Source organism: Podarcis raffonei, chromosome 2 (assembly GCF_027172205.1).
Source record: "Podarcis raffonei isolate rPodRaf1 chromosome 2, rPodRaf1.pri, whole genome shotgun sequence".
NCBI lineage: Eukaryota > Metazoa > Chordata > Lepidosauria > Squamata > Lacertidae > Podarcis > Podarcis raffonei.
In genome coordinates this window covers 1,836,106-1,859,259 of record NC_070603.1, presented here as the reverse complement: position 1 = coordinate 1,859,259, position 23,154 = coordinate 1,836,106, and the positions used below count along the sequence as shown (strand labels likewise).

The following is a 23,154-nucleotide window of genomic DNA, read 5'->3' as shown; positions in this document are numbered from 1 at the left end:
GTTGCTACATGATGCAGGGGTTGCTTACATGATCTTCTGTGGCCAGGATCAGTCCCTTTTCTGCCTTTGCTGTGCAGTGTATCTATTTACATTTTCCTATGATAGATTCTTTATGCAAAATAGGAACAAGCCCTTACAAGAAAAACAGCAGCAAAGATGCTGCAACCACGGAAAAGAGGGGAAACAAACAGCAGCAAATACGCTTGGAGAAAAAGGCTACTTGGCAGTGTTGATGAAGTTATACAGGTAGATATGGTTACAGCTATGGTACTTTTATCACTGGCCGCCCAAGGCCATACCTTTTGGAGCAGACTTAAGGATACAAACTGCTTCCGCCACAATCTGTGGGATCTCTTCAAATGGATAGGATGTAAGGACTGGCTGGATGCAGAGAAATTGTGGGAGGAAGCAGCTGGGGAACAACCAAGGGAAGAAGACTCAGACATAGGGGAGGAGGTGTCAGAAGCTGAAGAGGTAACAGGGCTTAGTGAGCTGGGAGAGTCTGTGGCAGAGAGAAGCCCAGAATCAGAGGCAGGAGCTGAAGGAGGAGAAGAGGGAGGCCAAGAGGCAGAGATGATTCTGGCTGATGAAGACAGCTGTGGGGAGTCTCTGCAACTGCCTCATGGGGGCAAGACCTGCCAGAGATGAGTTGCTGTGCTCATTAGGGCTGTGGTACTCCTCTGTTGATCATGTTTTTTCTAATAAGGAGTTAACGCTAACTTTCAGGGTGTGATTTACTGCTGGCTCGCTCTTGACATGGTCCTACCTTTGACTGGCATTGCATCCATTTACCAGCCTCTTTCAAGGCAGTGGGCTGGCCAGATGCAGGAACGCCTCTGAAGGAGGCTGCTACGCAACTTCCTCAATGCCCCACTAGATTCTAATGACAATTGTATTGTTTAACCACTAGTCATTCCAATAATAAAAATAGAAACACAGCTTAAATCTGCAGAAGCAGGAAACTATAAAAATACCACAGAGTCCTATCGTCAAAAAGAAATTTCTATTTTAGCATGGTGAGATACTCTATAGCTGCCTTTCCCAACCTTGGTCTCCATATGCTGCCAGGCTACCCCTCCCATCAGCCTCAGCCAGCATGGCCAACGGTGAGGGGTGAGGAGAGTTGGACTCCACCAACATCTGGGAGAAACCACTGCCCTATAGGTAGCATATTTATCACAGCTGTGCAAATGGCATTTCACATCTCTCAAATCATTTGTTTCTCCAGCCTCTACCAAGAGGGCTTGACAGCGCCTGTCTCCCGGGAAATGAATAAACAGAGCAATGTAACAATAAAGTAGAAATGACAGAAACATTCTGAAGCCCAGAATCCAGGAGCCCATCAGCACTGGCTTGTTGGCACCTTAGAGCAATGAATAGCCGGTTAGATATTGAAACATTTCCTGAAATTTCAGGACGATGTGTTAGATGGTCATGGAGAAAACACTGCAATTTATGAGCCTCGTTTATGAATTTATAATATTTGTAATCTGGGGGGAAAGCCAATACTTGGCTATGATCCCTATTGCCCTACTTTAAGCATGTAATCTTTGGCTAAACATCCATCTGTTTTTCTAGTGTTACAAACTTTGGATCCGTTTAATTGGTAGATGAATCAGCTAAAGCTTTAATTGCAGCTTAAAATTTGCCTGCCAATTAAGCTGTGAGTTTTGAGTCTGAGAGGCTCACCAGCTTCCTTGGCACCAGTCCAGCAACGGATTATTCGCTACACTTTATGGGCTCCCTCTTCCCCTTGCCAGATACTTAAAAATAACCAAAACAGATAAATGAAAATACACAAGCTGTAAAAATGTAGCTATCAAAAACATTTATACAAAATCCTTTAAGCTGTTATTTGCATTCTTGTAAGCTCTGCTCAATATCTAAACGTTTTCAACCCCTTTAACCATTTCTTAGCTTTACTTGCCAAAACTAAAGGCCAAACTATGTGCTACCTCCGTCATGACTGACACAGCACAAGCAAACTCTGTTGGCCCCAAAAACATGTCAGTGCAGCAGCCGTGCAATGTGATGTCACTGCAGTCCTCTCCTGCTTCACTGGCTGCCATTTTTGGGTGCAGATAGGTGCTGCTTTGACTAGATCAAGAGTGGGGAACTGGTGGCCCTCCAATTGGTCCTGAACTACAGCTTCCATCATCCCTGACTATTAAGCCACGCTGACTGAGGATGATGGGAACTGGAGTCCAATGGCATTTGGAGGGACACAGGCTCCCCACCCCTGAACTAGGCACTGCCACAATATGCAAACAAGAGGTGTGGGTTGGCATCAACCATGCTTTAAATTTAAGGTAACATGTATGATCTCGCTGAGATTCCTGCCTTGCAGGGGGTTGGACGAAACGACCCTCATGGTCCCTTCCAACTCTCCAATTCTGTGTCTTCAAGAAGGCAAACCATAATAACGTTCATATGTAGATTAGGTCACTAGCCCTTATGATCCCCACTCTAATTAATTGGTGGGATGGAAATTGAAGGGCACACTTCACCTCTGGAGGCGCACTCCATTGTCTCTCAATGCAAACGTATGCCAACAACAATAACATCCTGAGCAAAGACTGCAGGGGTATGGAGTCAAGCACACAGGAAAGTCTAGCCCTAAAGCAACCTCTTCCGCCCACAACGCAAAAGAAAAAGACAATCCTCTCTCACCAGAATTCTTTCAGCAGCTTTGACAGACTGACAAAACTAGGCTTTGAATCAAAGTGCCTTCCAATATAGTTTTAGGCGAGACAAACCACTGACACTGAAAATTTTGAATTGAAGAAAAGTTTCCTGTGCAAATTAGGGATAAGGTACCCAGGGGTCTCAAGGTGGTTAACAGAATAAAATCAAGATATAAAACCACAAAATACAGAATAAAAACAAAAACAACCCAATAGCTCCCCCAAAAAACACACATTATAAAAGGGCATAGTAGTACAATAGTACCTCAGGTTAAGTACTTAATTCGTTCTGGAGGTCCGTTCTTAACCTGAAACTGTTCTTAACCTGAAGCACCACTTTAGCTAATGGGGCCTCCTGCTGCCACCGTGCCGCTGCTGCAAGATTTCTGTTCTTATCCTGAAGCAAAGTTCTTAACCTGAAGCAATATTTCTGGGTTAGTAGAGTGTGTAACCTGAAGCATATGTAACCTGAAGCGTATGTATTATTTACTGAATTTATATATAAAGGTTGCCGGGCTCCAACTCCTGTCAGCCCTGGCCAATGGTCAAGGATGATGGGAGTTGTAGTCCCAAACAGGCTTCAGGTTCTGGATACCTGCCTTAGAGAGTGATCTACTTTAGCTGACTATTTTACTCGCATGTAGACAACAAAGCCAAAAGTTAGCCTAACAACTGTAGGTGACATCAAGCTTACCTAGTTATTCGCAGTTGGCATCGATTCAGTGCTACTAATGAACTCACAAAACAGATTTTTTTTTCTGCAGAAAAATAAAGCACTGGACCTCACTGGATACTGGTTTTCATCTGCTATCATCAACAACCAGCAAATATTGCCTGAGAGAGAACCCTTTCTCCTCTTTGAATAATAAGGGCCACATGGAAGCACCACTTTAATGCTAACTCTGTTCCAAAAGAGGAGGGAGAGAACCTGTGGCCGTCCAGTCATTGGATTCCTGTCTGCCCTGACCAGCATCACCCAGCGCGGCACGAGTTCTAGTCCAGAAAAACCTGGAAGGTCACAGGTCCCTCATCCCTGAAACATAGCACTGCATCAGTAGGTAGGACACACAACACAAGATAACACTTGACAAGTTCAAACTTTGCAGAATAAAAACCTTGAAATAAAGATTAGTTTGCTGAACTAAGCAGTGGATTTCGAATGGCTTCTCTACAATGTAGTTCACATGAAACTATTTAATACAGAAATGAGATATGTAAAGGGTGGAGCTCTAGCAAATTTACTGCTATTTAAAGTAATAATGGAAAAAAGAGAATGGGAATAGTAATACTATGTCAATGACATCTTCTGAACGGTGGAGAAGACTTCAAAATGCACTTCAAAGTAGCAAAAAACAGCCTAATACATTATGAATAAAAATGAATTTTATTAACCACACATTCAAACTTGTATTTAAATAAATATATTCAGTGGTTTTCTTCTACGGTTTCTGAGACAGAAAGCATTCTTCTTTCCTCTACGTAAGGGGAAAAAACTGACTCGCTCTGTGACCCCTCAGTCATGTTCGCTTTCTGCCGTGACCCGCTGGGCGCTGCTTCCTTCGCAGAATACCCAGCGACTCAGCAGAAGGCTCTGTGCTGAATCAGATGAGTTTGCAGATGTCAACTGGAAATTATGTATTTCCTTTGAAAATAACAAGGCAGGATGCAACCATATAACCATATTATTGTTGTTGTTTCAAAATCAAAATCAATAATATAGTTGGTCTGAAATGGTTACCCATAAATCAGGATGTCTAAAAATAAGTAGTTGTGGGGAAGGGGGCTTACATTAGCCCCTACAGGGCTCCTCTATCCCGCCACATTTCAAGCAAATTCATCTATGAAAGGGGAGAGTTGGGTATGCTGAAAGTTGCCACTTGCTCATGCACTACCACCCAGCACAAGAAGCACCAGCAGACTTGCAGGCACGGGCGTAGTCAGGGGGGGCGGGAGGGGCTGCTGCCCCACCCCCAAATCAGTAAAAAGACATAGCTAGCTGAGGTTCTGCCCCCCTAACAAAATTCCTGGCTATGCCCAAGCTTGCAGGAGTCCCAAGTGGAAAAAAAATATTTTGAGGGATAGAACTGCAGAAAGGAGCACACACATCCCCAACAGCCCAGTGAGGACAGACATTGTTGGATGATATTGGGGTTTGCATGTGTGGAAATAAAGAATAGGGTGGGGGGTGGAATGGAGTGGGCTGGCTGGCTGGAACAATGAATAGAAGCGCCCCCTCCTGCCACATTTTGTTGCAGGTCCCATGTGTGCTTTGTCAGTTACCATTGATGCCTGGCCCCTGGTGGCTTGGGGGCAGAGCTGAAGGGGACAGGGAGTTTTTAAGAGACAGAGATGTGTGTCTGGCTGGTAAGAAAGGAGACCAGAGGAAGAGGGTTTCAAGGGGAACTGGTAGTATTGACATCAGGTAGACGCCTTCACTGTACTCTTTGCAGCCTTTGCTAAAAGCATTTTTGTTTTGCCAAGCCTACCCAGATATTTAGAATGCCAATGTGGTTTTAGTTTATTGTTGGATCCTCATTCACCCCCCCAAAAAAAAGTTTTGGTTTTTTTACTAATAATATTGCTGCTTTATTCTGTTTGTAAACTGCTTTGAGGTTTTCTATGATCAAGTGGTATATATGTTTTATGAAATAAATAATTGTATAAATACATCAAAGATTGACAGTGCCTGCCTGCTGCCTGCTTCTCAGCTTGAATATTTCTAAGTAAATAAAAAGTAAAAAGCAAATGAACAGATATGACAGATAATTTCAGCATGTTTTCAGCGCTATTTGTGCATAAGGAAACTGACCCTATTAGGAGGTTATCCAGCTTCTGGGGGCAGCAGGGAGAGTGAGAAATGAAAGAGGTGCTGCTTCACAGTCACCAGATTACTCAATCCTTGATGGTGACTGACAGCTGAAGGTGTAAAGCGATTGAGCTGAAAAAGGGTTTGCTTGAGGTTGGCATGCGGTGATGCCAACGATGCCTCTGTGGTTTTCCATCTGCAATGGCTCATTCACACTTGAAAGTCATCCTTTCACATGGCGGCTCTATATGTGAACCAGCCTGAAACTTTAATCTGATGCTATAGGAGGAATACCCCTGGCTTCAAGGTCTTGGACGAGCTGTCATATGAAACAAAGCAAAGGCATGTCGGGTTCCTTTGTTTAAGGAGAAAATAATGCAATCACTGAGTTAGAGAAGACCTAAAGGTCAATACAGGGAATCTGTTGCTACCACAACCCTGATAGGTGGTCGTTCTACTCAGAGGTAAGACCATGGAGTTCAATGGGACTTATTCACAGGTTAGTGTGCACAGAATTGAAGCCTAAGGGGAGCACGTGATAGGGATTTATAAAATTATGAATAGTATAAAGAGAGGCAGGCACACACCCCACCCCAGTATATTTATTTATTTTATTGCACCTCTGTCTTTTCCTTTGAGGAGCTCAAGGCAGTACAGTGGTACCTCGGGTTAAGAACTTAATTCATTCCAGAAGTCCGTTCTGAACCTGAAACTGTTCTTAACCTGAGGTACCACTTTAGCTAATGGGGCCTCCCGCTGCCGCCACGCGATTTCTGTTCTCATCCTGAAGCAAAGTTCTTAACCCAAGGTACTATTTCTGGGATAGCGGAGTCTGTAACCTGAAGCGCATGTAACCTGAAGCGTCTGTAACCTGAGGTACCACTGTATATACAGTCCTTCTCTCCCACTTCCTCTGCACAGCAATGCTATAGCTGACTTAGTGTTATTGACCAACATTCATCACTGCACAGGGATTTGAACGTGGATCTCCCCAGGCAAAGTGACACCCTTAGCAGTATAGCATGCGGTTCTCTTTAGGCCCATCCAATGAAAATTGACAGGAGGAAGTATTTTTTTCACAAGCACACACATACAAACATATGGAACTCACTGACACAAGATCTGGAGACAACCACGGGATAAGGTTGTAATCCCACACAATTACCTAAGAGTAAGACCCATTCCACTCACTTTTGAGAAATGACATAGTTAGTTATCTTTAAAAAGATTTATTTCACAAATCTGTGGAGGAGGGGAGGTCTATCAATAACTATCAGCTATGAGAGCCAAGTGGAATTTCCACATCCAAAGTTTGTATACCCCTGACTGTCTGATACTGAGGACACACAACAGGTGTAAAACGAGCACTGTCATGCCCAGGTTGTGTTAAGTGTCCAAAACAACAACATCCATCTCACACATTGGAAAAGATAATATTGTGGTGATGATGATGATGATGATGATGATGATGATGATGATGGACAAATAACAACTTGCTGCCCTTTCTTGGAACCCAAACCCAGCCGTCTGTTGCAGTCATCTCACTCTGTCTAATAGTAGGGCTGGCCCTGAGACAAACTCTGACAGGTTGGCTGCATCCCAACCTATAAGCCCATCAGAGCTCTTCCACCCTTTCTATCTCCCACAGCTCTGTATCCCTTCTGCCGCACAAAGTGAGTGAAACAGCTCAAGAACTGCAGAAGAACAGCTCAACATGTCCATGACCTTGGAAGCAAACACTTCATCCAATAAATATGTGGATATTTAATCTGGTCTGCATCTTTCATTTGGAGGAGCCAAAGCAACTACCAACACTTCAGTCTCCTCCAAAAGATTTCTTCCAAGAACTGACGAGGAGCACCAGCTCCTGAGTAGTCACTTCTCGCCAAAGTTTGTTCTCGCTTTATATAAACTGATCTTGCACTTTCACATAATGTTTCACTGAGGTAACATTGAAAATATCCCAGAAAGGAATTTAAAGGACTACGTGGAATTGCACAATCTTTGCCACGAAGCAGTGATCGACTGGGTACAATGTGAAAAGTCAAGGCTTACTCCATGGGCCGCAAGAAAATAAATCAATAAATCCACCCACTTGGACGGCTAAGTTCTCAAGATTAAAAGATGTTATAGCATTTATTCAACACTTGGCTTGTACGCAAAGTTGAAGAGACCAGAGCTCTCAAGTACAATCCTTGACATCTTTGGATAAAAAGATCACGTAGCAGGTGTGGGGAAATGATTCAGTGAGGAGAATTCAGCGTCACACTATAGTGCATGAATCCCCTTCCTCCCCCCACAGGGGTTCTCCTGACCCCCCATGAGCCTTTCCCTGGGAGGGAGGGGCCCTGACTGACTCCAGCTACAAAAGCTGAGGCTGCTGAAGAGGCCAGAGACCATCTAGGCTGTTTCTTAGTGCAGACCCAGGTCACTGATCCTGAGCTTCCACAGCTTCTGCTGTGGAAAACATCACATGGTGTGATTTGAGTGGATTTTGGAATATAGGAAGGCCACCAACCCATCTACTATCTACATGGACTGGCCGAGGCTCTCTGCAATTTCAGGCCTGTTTCTCTCCCAGTTCTACCTTGAGACGGCAGGCAGAGAACTTGGGACCATCTGCATGCAAGGCAGCTGCTCTACCACTGAGCTACGACCCCCCTCCCCCCGAAAAACTGCACTTTCTGGGATTCTGTAGTGTGAAGCCATAACAGTGAAACCAGTATAAAACTGGTAGACTTTAAGAGGATCAATATACCAGCAGAAGGGGACTCGGGTGCTGAGCAAGCCACTAGCTCAGCATTTGCAACAGGTCATGGGCAGCAAAGAATCCATGGGACTGCCACAAGCCCTTCGTCTTAATTAATTACTTGATTTGACTCAAGACCCATCCAAATCAGGTCAGGTGGAGTTCCCAGATCCTTGTGCCAAGTAGGACCCTCATGCTCAGTATTGTCTACACTGACTGGCAGTGGCTTTCCAGGGTTTCAGACTGAGGGCATTCCCAGCCCAACCTGGAGATGCTGGGGATTGAACCCAGGACTTGCTGCATGCAAAGCAGATGATCTCCTCGCTGAGCCAAGCAGCCATTGTGGCTAACACAGCTGGTCCACCACCTACTCCTGGTTTAGTTCTGGGCTCTATACAGTGTTTTATGGTGCTTGGGTTTTTATTCCAGTTGCCTCTTAGCCTTACTGTGGTTTCACTGCATTATGGTCCCATGTTTGTTCTCTTTTTATTTGTACACTGCCCAGGGGATTTATTTTTACGAAGCATCTGATAAATATAAGTAGTATATTGCAGTTGCTAGACATGCCCTCACTTCACACACACATATTATTGCCTCTTGTGTTGCCCACAACAATTCCCACCCCCGCCGGCCGCATGGTGTCTTTCTCCCTTTGCAGATGGGGGAGTGAGAAACATTTCACTTCCAATCTTCTGATACTGACCTTCCCTGTGGCTGAGACAGCATAGAGGAGAAGGAAAATGCCTTCAAGAACTGAGATTGGAGCTTGAGAGTCTGGGGCAGCAGCAGAAGCCCAAAGTTAAAATGATGCCCCCCCACGCCCTCCTGCTTCAAATTAAAGCACCCTTCTTTAGAAATGACACAAGAGGTATTAGCAGTAAGAAAGCTCTATCCACTTTTGGAATCTGAAGTGCCGAGTTCAAGCTGTTTCACCATGGATAAGACAGGCACTGTTGAGATTCTTTATGAGATCTCAGCGTAAAATGTATTCATGGCAGCCTCCACCCCCCGCCGGCCACCAATTTGAGACAACAGTCTCATCAGTGGCGTAGCAAGAAAACTGCTAGCAAATTTGCAAAGCTAAGCAGGGCTAGGTATGGTTTCAAACTGGATGGGAGACCATGTGTTGAGATGCCTGCATCACAGGGGTTGGACTAGATGGCCCTTGGGACCCCTTCCAACTCTACAATTCTATAAAACAATTTCCACCATGCTGGCTTTGTGTGGTGCCAGTTATGGAAGGAGAGCACCTCCTGCTGGAAGTGGAAATACAGTACACTGGGCTCAGGACAAATGGCTGCCAAGTGAGGAGGGGAGCGAGAAGTTGCTGGTGGGGGGTGCTTAATCCTCCCCCTTCATACATTCCCGCCACCTTCCATCAACTCCTCCCTCCCAGCCACTTTGCTCTTGGAATGGTTGTCACTTTCAAGGGGAAGGCAGTGAGGGATGGTGAGGGCTTCAATGTACAAGCGGGGAAATTGTGACCCCCCTCACTGCAAGTCACACACCCCTCTCCCACCAAGACTCGGATTCCCAGGTCTGTGTCTACCACCCATCTTGTCCTGCAGTGTTTCCAGAGTACTGTTTGGTACTCAAGACACCACAGATGGAAATGTCTCTTGTAGCTCATGCGATGCAGCAGCAAATGCAATAGCTGGATCTGCATATGCTTCTCTCTCTGCCCCCCCCCCCCGCCCAACACACCCAGGGTCAGTATTTGAGGTCTTGAGGTCTAGGGTCCAGTTTTTTGAAAAATCCCTGAAAAAAGTTACACAACTTATTATTACTACTTGTGACTTTCACTCCCCGCTCAGCGCCCACACATTAAAAGGCACCCCTCTGAATGCCAAGAGAGCCTCAAAATTGGTCCTGAGGCCCCACTTGTTCAGCTTTTGGAAAGTCAGACACCTGCACACATTTCCTGCCTGTCTCAACAGCCCCACTCCATCCTCCCACCTTTCTGACAAGGAAAAGTAGATCAACCAAAAACCTGCCAAATGAAAAGCTATCAGAGCAGTACGGCCAGCTGTCTCAGGCAGAGGGTGGGACTGACACAAGTCCACTTTCTGAGAGATGCGGATCATTTCATTGGTTGTGAGCCATGTAGCTGCCAAACATGTTGAGAGTCCAATTCTGTCTGGCAACCAGGCAATAAAATAACAAAAAAGGAAAAGTAGCAAAGATTCCAGCAAGCAGTGGGGGCAGCAGCTCAAGTTTGTTCCAGTCTTGCTCACTGCTGCACATAATGGGCTGCGTGTGCCTAGCTTAGGACTGCCGTAAACAAGACTTGACTTGGCCTGCTCCATCCTGTATTCCAGGGGTAGGGAAGCTCTGGCTTAGGGGCCAAATGTGGCCTCTCAAGCTGGCCCTGGGAGCTCTCCCCAGGCTGTATACCCTCCACAGCCACACAACCTCTTCCAAAGCCACATCCCAGATGGGACTTGCTTCACACCCTCCTTGGGTGTTTCTGCCTGGCCAGAATGTGTCCCTGAATTTTGATAATGACTTTTGCTTGTTTGAATAGAAGATAGATAGGTGTGATTTATTGGGGGTAGATACTAGCTCTCATGGACTGGCTGGACACAGAGGAATAGTGGGAGGAACCAGCTGGGGAACCCCCAAGGGTAGAAGGCTCAGAACCCAGGAAGTGGGGGTGGGGCAGCGATGAGTGGTCAGAGGGAGGAGACTGGGAAAAGGGAGTGTCAGATGCCAAGGAGTTAACAGGGCTTAATGAGCGAGGAGAATCTGTGGCAGAGAGAAGTCCAGAATCAGAGGCAGAAGCTGAAGCAGCAGGTGGGAGGCAGGGGAGCCGACTTGGGCCCCAGTTTATGGGCGCCCAGTGTGTGTGGCCTCCTGACATCACGCACATGCCCTGGCCTCAGAGCCTAACTTCATCAGTACAAAATTGATGCGAGTTACAACTTCAGGACATAAGGAATGTATCACTGAACAAGCCCTCACCGTATGCCTCAACACAACATTCAGAGCATCCATCTGGGAAACCCAGCCAGATGGGCGGGGTATAAATAATAAATTATGTATATATATTATATTTCTATACAAACAATGTGGAGTCCAATATGCTCAAAGTAATATTTTTTGCTAAATCAATTTCAGCTCTATGGAACCTCCAGTATAGATTTTAAAGCAATTTTCAAATGTTTAGGTTGTGTAAAACCTTCTCATTCCCTGTTCCACACTTCTCTAAGTTCCTGAACCAATGAGCCACTATGCACCACGTCTTTCTAGCTGCTAAAATGGAAGGTAGTATAGCTCCCTGTCTTGTGATATTTTGGCCACAGCACCAGCCAACCAAAGCCATCTCTGCAACTATCCAAAGCTAGGGCATTGATAGAAGGAGAAACTATAGCGGACATCTCTTTAGTAAAAAATAGAATAGCTGCTTCTTAAACACCCACAACAATATTCAGTTTCTGGATGGGTGATTGTGCAGAGCTTATAGGGGAAAGCAGCACAACAACATTTTGTGGTCAGAGCAATAAGAATCAGTTTAGACACAGCCTAGATCTGGCCACATAATTCACAAGCAAAAATGGGGCTACGCATTTTAAAATCCTAATCGTCCCATGTCATCTGTAATCCAGTGGCGTAGCGTGGGGGGTGCAGGGGGGCCGGTCGCACCGGGCGCAACATCTGGGGGTTAGGGTTAGGGGGCGCAAATCCACAGGTTAGGGGGCACAAATTACTTGCCTTGCCCCGGGTGCTGACAACCCACGCTACGCCACTGCTGTAATCATACTTAATAGGTCCCAAAGGTCATGGATGATGGGAGCTGTAGTTCCAACAATACCTGGAAGACCCACAGCTTCCCCATCCCTGCCGTAATGTGAATATTTTTGCATGTCATTTCGCCATGTTTGCAAGAAGATTTTGCTAACATGATGCATTTTGCACATTGTTTTCCTCAATACTGCTTTTTTGCACTCATTATCAAGTTGGAGAGCTGCATGGCAAAATTTGGAGAAGTGTGAATTTCAAAGGATACCAGCATTGTAATTCATCTCATATTTTGGAAAGTACAACATTCCCCCAATGCATCCTTTCCCCTTAATATGTATGTTTGCATACACAACATTTGGGTTGGAAGACTGAGTAACAAAATTCTAAGAAGTGTGAATTTCATGCTTTGGCTGTGGCTAATTGGGGTTGGAGTCCAACAGGATCTGGAGGGAATGCCAATAGCCGCTGCCCCCCCTTAATATATGAAGAGAGAAAGAATCTACTGACATCTTTCAGCAACCCACAAAGGTGAAAGGAAAAGGTGAGAGATTTACAGTATAACCCTGGTAGAACTATCAGGTAGAATTTCAGTTTGTGTGCATGGATGCTGCTTACAATGTGACAGATAGGCTCCTGTGCATTGGGGATGCTAGACCATTGTGCCAAGTGGGTTTTTAAAGAGACAGGCATCATAGAATCATAGGTACCCTGGGACCAGGGTTTGATCTGCAGGTACGTTTTGTTTATGCCGTATTGTATTTTATATTTCTTGTTAGACACCCTGGGAACACTATGTTGAAGGTGTGCCACACAAATTTGGATTCTTAAAAAAAAACAACGAGAAAAAAGACACCTCTGCTTTGTTGTTGTTGTTGTTTAGTTGTTTAGTCGTGTCCGACTCTTCATGACCCCATGGATCAGAGCATGCCAGGCACTCCTGTCTTCCACTGCCTCCCGCAGTTTGGTCAAACTCATGCTGGTTGCTTCTATAACACTGTCCAACCATCTCGTCCTCTGCTGTCCCCTTCTCCTTGTGCCCCCAATCTTACCCAACCTCAGAGTTTTTTTCCAGAGAGTCTTCTCTTCTCATGAGGTGGCCAAAGTATTGGAGCCTCAGCTTCAGGATCTGTCCTTCCAGTTAGCACTCAGGCTTGATTTCCTTCAGAATGGATAGATTTGATCTTCTTGTAGTCCATGGGACTCTCAAGAGTCTCCTCCAGAACCACAATACAAAAGCATCAATTCTCTGGCGATCAGCCTTCTTTGTGGTCCAGCTCTCACTTCCATACATCACTACTGGGAAAACCATAGCTTTAACTAAACAGATCTTTGTCGACAAGGTAATGTCTCTGCTTTTTGATATGCTGTCTAGGTTTATTATCACTTTTCTCCCAAGAAGCAGGTGTCTTTAAAAGGTAAAGGGACCCCTGACCGGTAAGTCCAGTCGTGGACATCTCTGGGATTGCGCACTCATCCCGCTCTATAGGCTGAGGGAGCCGGCAGTGTTCTCGGTAGACACTGGAGCATAGGATAGTAACAGGAAAACTGGTTGATAACTCTGCAGCCAAAATGTCAAGCCTGACAGCACTGGTTAAAGAGCAATTCAGGGGAACCAAGAAACAGAAACCTAGTGCTATTTCTGTGGTTGGTGCCCATGTGCGTGTCAGCAGCATAGGATGTTTCAAATGTCTGCTCTGCATTCTGTACATCTCTCCATCTGAGGGGGGCTTCCCTCCCTGTCTATATCTCATCTTGTTCTCTCATGTGGTCTGCATTCTGCATTGTGCGAGAGCCACTATAATTTCCAAGGCTAGTTTCAGAATGACAGCAGCACCCAGCCTTACTGCTGACAGCCTCCTTGTTTGCCCTCTGGATTACCTGTCAATGGCCTGTTTGTCTGTTTGTTTAAAGCTTGTGTCCTTCACTTTCCAATCACAGCTCCTCTGACAGGCTAAAACCTTGCAAGGCAAGTGGTTGCTGAACAACTCCAGGCACACCTGGAAGAAGCAGACCATTTGGATCCCTTCAGGCCTCATCATGGGCCTGAAACTGCCTTGGTTGCACTGGTCGATGATCTCCGGCGGGCTAGGGACAAAGGTGAGAGCTGTTTCCTAGTTCTGCTGGATCTCTCAGCGGTGTTTGATACCATCGACCATAACATCCTTCTGGACCATCTAGAGGGGTTGGGAGCTGGGGGCACTGTTATACAGTGGTTCCGCTCCTTCCTCCTGGGCCGTGTCCAGAAAGTGGGGGGTGATGAGTATTCAGAGCCCTGGGCTCTCACTTGTGGGGTGCCTTAGGGTTCTGTCCCCATGCTCTTCAAAATCTACATGCAGCCTCTGGGAGAGATCATCAGGGGGTTTGGGCTGGGTGTTCATCAGTATGTGGATGATACCCAGCTCTACCTCTCTTTCAAATCAGAACCAATGAAGGTGGTGAAGGTCCTGTGTGAGTGTCTGGAAGTGGTTGGAGGATGGATGGTGGCTAAGAGATTGAGGTTGAATCCTGACAAGACAGAAGTACTGTTTTGGGGGGACAGGAGATGGGCAGGTGTGGAGGACTCCCTGGACCTGAATGGGGTAACTGTGCCCCTGAAGGACCAGGTGCGCAGCCTGGGAGTCATTCTGGACTCACAGATGTCCATGGAGGCGCAGGTTAATTCTGTGTCCAGGGCAGCTGTTTATCAGCTCCATCTGCTATGCAGGCTGAGACCCTACCTGCCCGCAGACTGTCTCGCCAGAGTGGTACATGCTCTACTTATTTCTCGCTTAGACTACTGCAATGCACTCTACGTGGGGCTACCTTTGAAGGTGACCCGGAAACTACAACTAATTCAGAATGTGGCAGCTAGACTGGTGACAGGGGGAGGCCGTCGAGACCACATAACACCAGTCTTGAAAGACTTACACTGGCTCCCAGTACGTTTCTGAGCACAATTCAAAGTGTTGGTGCTGACCTTTAAAGCCCTGAATGGCCTCGGTCCAGTATATCTGAAGGAGCGTCTCCACCCCCCATCGTTCTGCCCGGACACTGAGGTCCAGTGCCGAGGACCTTTTGGCGGTTCCCTCCCTGTGAGAAGCCAAGTTACAGGGAACCAGGCAGAGGGCCTTCGTGGTAGGGGCACCCACCCTGTGGAACGCCCTCCCACCAATGTCAAAGAGAAAAACAACTACCAGACTTTTAGAAGACATCTGAAGGCAGCCCTATTTAGGGAAGCTTTTAATGTTTAATAGACTATTGTATTTTAATATTCTGTTGGAAGCCACCCAGAGTGGCTGGGGAAACCCAGCCAGATGGGTGGGGTATAAATAAATTGTTGTTGTTGTTGTTATGCATCTACAGCAGCACAGCCAGATGCCTTCATCTGCCCCAGCTGCAACAAAACATGTCTCTCCCATGTCGGTCTCTGAAGCCTTCCAACAGTTTGAGTTTGACTTCACCCCTAAAGGTGCACTCCTCCATGGGCTCCCAAGACAAGCAGATGTCAACAAACGGCAGGCTCCAGCAGTAGAGGCCAAACATAGCTCCTGTGCCTAGTAACCCCCAATAGCCTTATCCTCCAGGAAGTTGTCTAATCTTCTTTTAAAATCATCCAAGTTGGTGGCCATCTTTGTCTCTTGTGGAAGCAAATTCCACAATTTAACTATGTGCTGTGTGAATATTTATTATATTTTTGTCTTCCTGCGTCTTCCAACATTTAGTTTTATTGAATGAGCATGAGTTATAGGGCTATAAGAGAGGGAGAAAAACTTTTTCTCTACCTACTTTCTCCATACTATGCATACTTTTATGCTCTTCCGACACTTCTACCATGTTGCCTCTCACTCTCCTTTTCTATAAACTAAAAAACCCGCAAATGTAGCTTTTCCTCATAGGGGAGTTTACTCCCTCAATAGAGCATTGGAAGCTAATTCATAGTCAGCCAGTAGATCTAGTTCAGTACTGTCTGCACCTGGGATGGAGAATCTGTGGCCATCCTGGCACTGTTGGACTCAAAATCCCATCAGCCTCAGCCACCAAATCCAACGGACAAGACTGATGGGTGCCGTATTCCAACAGCATTTGAGGACCACGATCTACAATGATTGGCAGCAATTCTGCCGGGTTTCATATAGGGTCTTTCGCAGTCCAACCTGGAGATGCCAGGACCTGAACTTGGGACCTTCTGCATGCAAAGCAGGTGCTCTACCAATGAGCTTACAGTCTTTCCTCTGCTAGCCATCACTAGGAAAAAAATCTCTACTCCATCCCAACTATAATTCCTAAGGTTGCCCATATGCATTGACCGTGCTGCTGTGCCTTTAACAGCAAACTGGCCTGCAGAAATTAAGCAAGTGATGCTTATCTTCACACAGATCTGGAAAATGTTGCTGGCTAAATTGCTGCATGGCACAGGCTGTTCCCACATGACAGCACACCAGACACACTGGTTTGCTTGGACTGCACTCACTGGGGAGCCACAGCTACTACCTTGTCTCTGATGGATGAACCTGCACTGCTTATTCTCCTACGCCTTACATCTTTAGTGGTCTGCTAGCGTTATTTTTAAAAGCTTTATGTATACACCTTACAAATGTAATGTGCAAAAAGGAAACTATCAAGGCAAAGACAATTAAAAGAGAGAGAGAGCTGCCAACACATTTATCTTCCATACTTTAATATGGAAGATTTACAACATTTCAGTGTGGCTGGTGATTTTTATTTTTATTGCCTAAAATAATAATTCCACCTAGAACACCACAGTCTTCTAAAGCTCAAGCAGAGGGGTCCTTTCACTCACCCTTCTCTCACACACACCATAGCCCAAGGAAAGGACAGGGAGCAAAAAGCAAAAGTATGAATCACTCCTGACTATATGTGTGTCTATTTAACTCCCCCAATGTTCTGCAGAAAGAAGGGGAAATAAGCTGAGGACCGTGCATTCTTTCCCCAAATCTCCTCCAGCCTGTTAATCTCATGGCCCCTTCCAGAGCTTTCTTCCTGGGGGGACGAAGGTGCGCATACCCCTAAACATTTTGTGAATCTAAGTTTGGCCTCATTGAGGGGCAGTATTTCAATATGAGCAGGAAAATGAGAGTACCTCTAAACATATTTTTAGGAAAAAAGCACTGGCCCCTTCCATTACAACCTCTCTCTTTCCCTACAGGTCTCTTACCTATTGTAGCATCCATGACTGATCTCTTAAGACGGGTCCACAAAGCATGCTGAGGCCAGTCTCTATCATGGCTGCTCGTAGGTTAATTAAGCTAATGGCACCACGGAAGGCTTGGGTGTCTCGGTACTATCAGGTGTCCTGCACATGCTCAGACATTCTGCACCAAGTGGAGTAAATAAAATAGAACAGCACCTTCCCTGTTGTCATGTGCTGCAACCTAAACTGCTAAACTATTGAAGCACACAGAGGCATAAGCCAAACTAACAAAATGACCAAAAGGTATCTGGGATGGCCAACCGCAAGAGGACATCATCTGGACCTTCCATAGCTCTACTTGTACAGAAGTGAGAAGTTCTGCTGCTCACCTCACTCCTGAAGGTGTAAGCTGAGCCATCAAAAGTTTTCCCTGTGCTGCAAGGATAGGGATCCTTGGCCCTCCAGATGTTGCTGGACTGCAACGCCCATCATGCCTGGCCATTGCCCATGTTGGTTGGGCCTGATGGGAGCTGGAGTCCAGCGAAACTTGGAGGACCACAGGCTCCCCACCCTCAGTTCAAAGAGCAGCATTGCATTTCATTATACTGGTTTTCAAAACAATTTTTATAAAGTTTTATAAATACTGGGGGGAAATCATACTCGCAAAAGATTCCTGCATTGCAGGGGATTGGACTAGATGACCCCCATGGTCTCGTCCAACTCTATGATTCAATGACTCCAGCTCCCATCATCCCAGACCATTGGCCATTTTGTCTAGGGGGCTGATGGGAGCTGGAGTCCAACAACATCTGGAGGGCACCAGGTTCCCCACCCCAGTTTACGGGAATCTTGGGGGGTCCTTGGAAACACTGCAAGGCTCCTTAAAGCAGCGCCACCCTAAGAGATGATGATGCCTGAAGCCAAATGGTGCCGCTCAGCCATCCTAGAACCAACATTTCAAAGCCTTTCTGCACTCCATTTTAACCCTCTTCTCTTCAGGGTCAGCAGCGGCACCCTGCGAGCCACACCCTTGTCCCAGGAAGCCAGTTCTTGCTGCTTGGCTCCCGGCCTCGTCTTCTCTTCTCATTCTTGTTTATTTAGTTTCTGTTCTGCTGGAGTTATTTTTAGGTAGTGATGCCTAGGGTATTTTGATGAAGGATATCCGGTCTAAGCCACTTTCTGGGAAGCCCATATGCTTTAATTACTAACAGCCCCATTCAGTTGTTGCGAACAAACACAGAGCTGAGTCGTTTCGGTGGGGCATGTTGAGTCAATCAGGAAGCCTCTTGCAGCAGCAGAGAGAGAGTAAGCAAAGAACAAGTCCAGGCAACGGTTGCTGCTCAGGGTTTTTGACAGGCCGGAGGGTGAATACTGTCAGATGGTTTGCCAGCAGATACATCTGGAATTTGGAGCTAAATGTTTCAGCACCAATCTGGATATACTGATCTGACCATTTATTTAAAAACCATTTTGGCTTCACATATGGAAACACGATTATAGCTCCTATGAGGGTACCACAGCCATGCATTCTTAAGACCATGTTTTCCTGCCCCCCTTTTCCATTTATAGATATCTGTGGTGGTGTTTATTTGTAATGTTCTGAACCCAATTTTAAAAAATTGTTTTGAAACTAGTTATTAGTTGCTTTTATTTGGTGGTTGTAAATCACTTTTCCAGCTGGATGGGGAATCGTGTGTTGAGAGTCCTGCATTGCAAGGGGCTGGAGCAGGCGACACTCAGGGCGCCTTCCATCGCCACAATTCTATGACTTCCATGACCTTGACGTTTGTAGGAAAGGTGATTCATAATTAAATATAACAACAACATCTGCCTATGGTGCCAGTTTAAAGCACTGGCAGCTGGCAAGATATTCAGCATCCTTCAGATGCTGCAATTCTCCAGATTTTGTGATATGGTTTTCAGCTAAAATAATAATAATTATTTTTATTTTTTTTGAAAAAGTAAATTAGAATAAAAAGTGCATACATTGAGATAATATATCTATTTAATTGGCATTTTGAGAGAACACACAGATGTTCTTATTGTTTTTAACAGATTAATGTGGAAATGGGATGGGACGGGCAGATACAAAACTGACATGTGCGAGAAACAGACTGATTCCATCCATTCCTGGATATCTCTGAGAAGCTCATAAGCCACATCAACTTTCTTCTTCTGCAAAATCCACATTCCTACATTGACCCATCCACATTCCTACATTACAAAGCCACATCTTCCTGACACCATTCTGCCAATGTTAGGATTGTACACAAACAGCATGAGTTGCCTTTAGCCATTAAAACACTTTGCACTCACGATGGTACTGTATTCTTTCTCTGAATGTGGATGGTAAGAATAGGTGTGGAGAACGTTTTATAAGACATGCTGGATCCTGAAATGGGGTGAACTTATTTCCACCCACCCCAGTGAAGTTCTGCTTCCTGCCCCTGAAATTTTTGTCCAGCACACAATGAAACATCTGTCGCATCGCTGTCCTAAAATTGAAACACAACACGTACACACACAGCTATGTTCACTCCTCTGATCTGACTAATTACAGAATCTCTCGGGGAAGCACTGGGTCTGATAAAGAGCGCTCTGTTTTCCCTCCTCCACATTTGTTAACTGAAAAAAAAATCTGGTGTCTATTTTTAACCCTCAAACGCCCACGCCATGGTGCGCCTTGTGCTAGAGAGTACAAGCAGGCTGATTTGCTCTCTGCTCTGTTGGGAGTTTGCCAGTTTCTCAGCTACGGCTGGCAACGGTTTCTGCTCACAAGGGCAAATAACAACTAGAGCAGCACTGCAGCAGATCTGGTGGGGAGCAGTGGTGGAGTGGCTGCTGTCTCCAAAATCTATGCACTTGGCATATCTATACAAATTGTTGCAACCCACCCCTGGGACCTGATGGTGAAGGGCAGTTAATAATGATGGTGATGATGATGATATATTGCATAAGCCATATCTCAGCACTTCTCAGACTTTTGATACCCAAAATACATCCTTCTTTTTTAAAAAAATGAAACCACTGGATTTATAAATTGCACTGGAAAGGATTTCCTTTAGAGTCTTTACCTGCCCTCACAGGAATCCATTTCTGCATGAGTCACTGTTCTGGCTATACTGCCAGATTAAAAGGACCCAGTACAGTAACTCATGCAGAAAGCCAATAGGCACCCTCTTCTTTAGATTGGTTTTTTAAAGAGAATCACAGAATAGAGCTGGAAGAGACCGGGGGGCGGGGGGGGACTAGTACAACCTCTTGCTTAAATGGAGATGGGGATTCCACCACATCTCAAGGCAATTTGTTTCCCCATCAAGCAACTCTTACCATTCTCCTAACATTTAACCCTAAACTGCTTTCCCGCTATTTCCATCCACTGGAAGGCCACATTTGGGCTCTGAGGTTCTCCACATTTGCTCTACGCATACAAAAAGTAGAGTAGACATGATAGTCACCCACCCTCCCTATCATGGCATCCTTGCCAGATATCAACCCTTTATTCTACCCTTTTTTTCTTTCTTTAAGCTAGTATCCTACAACCAGAGATATTTGGCTTAAGGTAGGTTGGGAGTGGGGAGGGAAGGGATGCTAAGGAACTGAGCATGGGGGGTGTTTGTGTATGTGTGTGTTTGCAATAAACGTTCAAGAATGCTGCATAATTTATTTTTAAAAACCTGGCTTATTTTAACCTGACAATGAATGAAAACATGCTATAAAATAAGAAAGTTATTATTTGTTTTATAATGTTGCAATCTGTGTGTCATATGCAGCTCATTCAATTATGAGCTTGTTGCTGAAATGAACCTTCAATTTAGCATCTTATGCTGGGAAAGAGGGTTGGAGGGGCGGGGAGGAATGCAACTAAAACGAATGACAGAGAACAACCATTGGAATGCATCAAGTCCTTCCGAAACAACGTAAGAATGCTGTGTATTTCCAAATAACCATTGGGCATGCATTAGAAATGGGTCGTGATTCTGTGCCCTGTCCTGCCTTTTTTGTACCAAAGGCACATCTCTTTCCAAATGGCCACTGAAATGCATCAAAACTGTTCTGGATCCTAATGCGGGTAACTTGCAAGGGGGTCCCCTGCAGGCTTATCCAGACATGCCACTGCTTTCAGTGAGACTTACTCTCAAGCAAGCCTGCACTGGACTGTGGTTTGCACCAATCCTGTACATGAATACAGGAAGCACAAGAAAATGAGAGAGGTTGGACCATTATTGTGTGCATTGGCTGTTTTGTAGAATCATAGAGTTGGAAGGGATCAAAGGGTCCAGCCCCCTGAAATGCAGGAATCTCAGCTGAAGCCTCCATGACAGATGGCCATTCAGCCTCTGCTTTAAAACCTCCAAGGAAGGAGAGTCCACTTCTTCCAGTTTATTGTTATTTGACTGGACCTTTTGAGATCAGCTTGCCACCTTTTGGAAAAACTGTTCCCACTCTTGATACAAGGTCTGAAAGAGAGAGAGCAGCCCAGTTTCCAGATGGGACAGGCTACACAAGTTAGTTAGCACCTTTTCAGATTTGTTGTGTAAGAGGGGAGCACTTTCTTTTTTTTTTATAAGATATTTATTAAGATTTTTAAAAATATTACAATCAAATAAAAAAGAAAAAACAGATAAATAACAAAAATACAGAATAAAGAAAATTAAAAACACATAAATTTTCAGTTGCTTATTTTCCTTTAACTTGTTTCCCGGACCTCCTCATACCTCCCTTTTTTGTATTCCACCACAAATTGTTAGTTCAGCAAATCCTTACCATTATATTTTTACCTATTTATAATCCTTTTTTTTCATATTCTCTTAAAGCATTACAGCTGTAAACCACTTAATTTCAATCCAACATCAATCTAACACTCATTAATTTTACAATATTTCTGTAGATAATCTTTAAATTTCTTCCAATCTTCTTCCACCGACTCTTCTCCCTGGTCTCGGATTCTGCCAGTCATTTCTGCCAATCCCATATAGTCCATCACCTTCATCTGCCATTCTTCCAAAGTGGGTAGAACTTGTGTCTTCCAATACTTTGCAATAAGTATTCTTGCTGCTGTTGTGGCATACATAAAAAAAGTTCTGTCCTTCTTTGGCACCAATTGGCCAACAATGTCCAGAAGAAAGGCCTCTGGTTTCTTCAGAAAGGTATATTTAAATACCTTTTTCATTTCATTATAGATCATTTCCCAGAAAGCCTTAATTCTTGGGCACGTCCACCAAAGGTGAAAGAATGTACCTTCAGTTTCTTTGCATTTCCAACATTTATTAACAGGCAAATGATATATTTTTGCAAGCTTGACTGGGGTCATGTACCACCTGTATATCATTTTCATAATATTCTCTCTTAAGGCATTGCATGCCGTGAATTTCATACCTGTGGTCCACAACTGTTCCCAGTCAGCAAACATAATGTTATGTCCAACATCTTGTGCCCATTTAATCATAGCAGATTTCACCGTTTCATCCTGAGTATTCCATTTCAACAGCAAGTTATACACCTTTGACAAAATCTTAGTTTTGGGTTCTAACAGTTCTGTTTCTAATTTTGATTTTTCCACCTGGAAGCCAATTTTCTTGTCCAAATTATATGCCTCCATTATCTGATAATAATGAAGCCAATCTCGCACTTTGTTTTTTAATTTCTCAAAGCTCTGCAGTTTTAGTCTATCTCCCTCTTGTTCCAAAATTTCCCAATATTTCGGCCATTTGGCCTCCATATTGAGCTTCTTCTGGGCCTTTGCTTCCATTGGTGACAACCACCTTGGGGTTTTATTTTCCAATAAATCCTTATATCTTATCCAAACGTTGAACAAAGCTTTCCTGACAATATGGTTCTTAAATGCTTTATGTGCTTTAACCTTGTCGTACCACAAATATGCATGCCACCCAAAAACATTATTGAAACCTTCTAGATCCAAAATGTCTGTGTTCTCAAGAAGCAGCCAATCTTTCAACCAGCAGAATGCTGCTGATTCATAGTAAAGTTTAAAGTCTGGCAGGGCAAATCCGCCTCTTTCCTTTGCATCAGTTAATATCTT

The 23,154-nt window shown here is 44.8% G+C and overlaps 1 protein-coding gene and 1 long non-coding RNA gene across 3 annotated transcripts in view; one reads left to right on the top strand and one right to left on the bottom strand.

The window, feature by feature from the left end:
- The window catches only part of HDAC7 (histone deacetylase 7), a 202,747-nt gene that overhangs the window by 159,942 nt on the left and 19,651 nt on the right, over positions 1-23,154 (bottom strand). The gene's annotated exons all lie outside the window — the stretch shown is intronic.
- Positions 4,993-7,258, top strand: LOC128404207 (uncharacterized). Its single transcript, XR_008328078.1, has 2 exons — positions 4,993-5,106; positions 7,139-7,258. It is a non-coding gene; the product is annotated as an uncharacterized LOC128404207 (long non-coding RNA).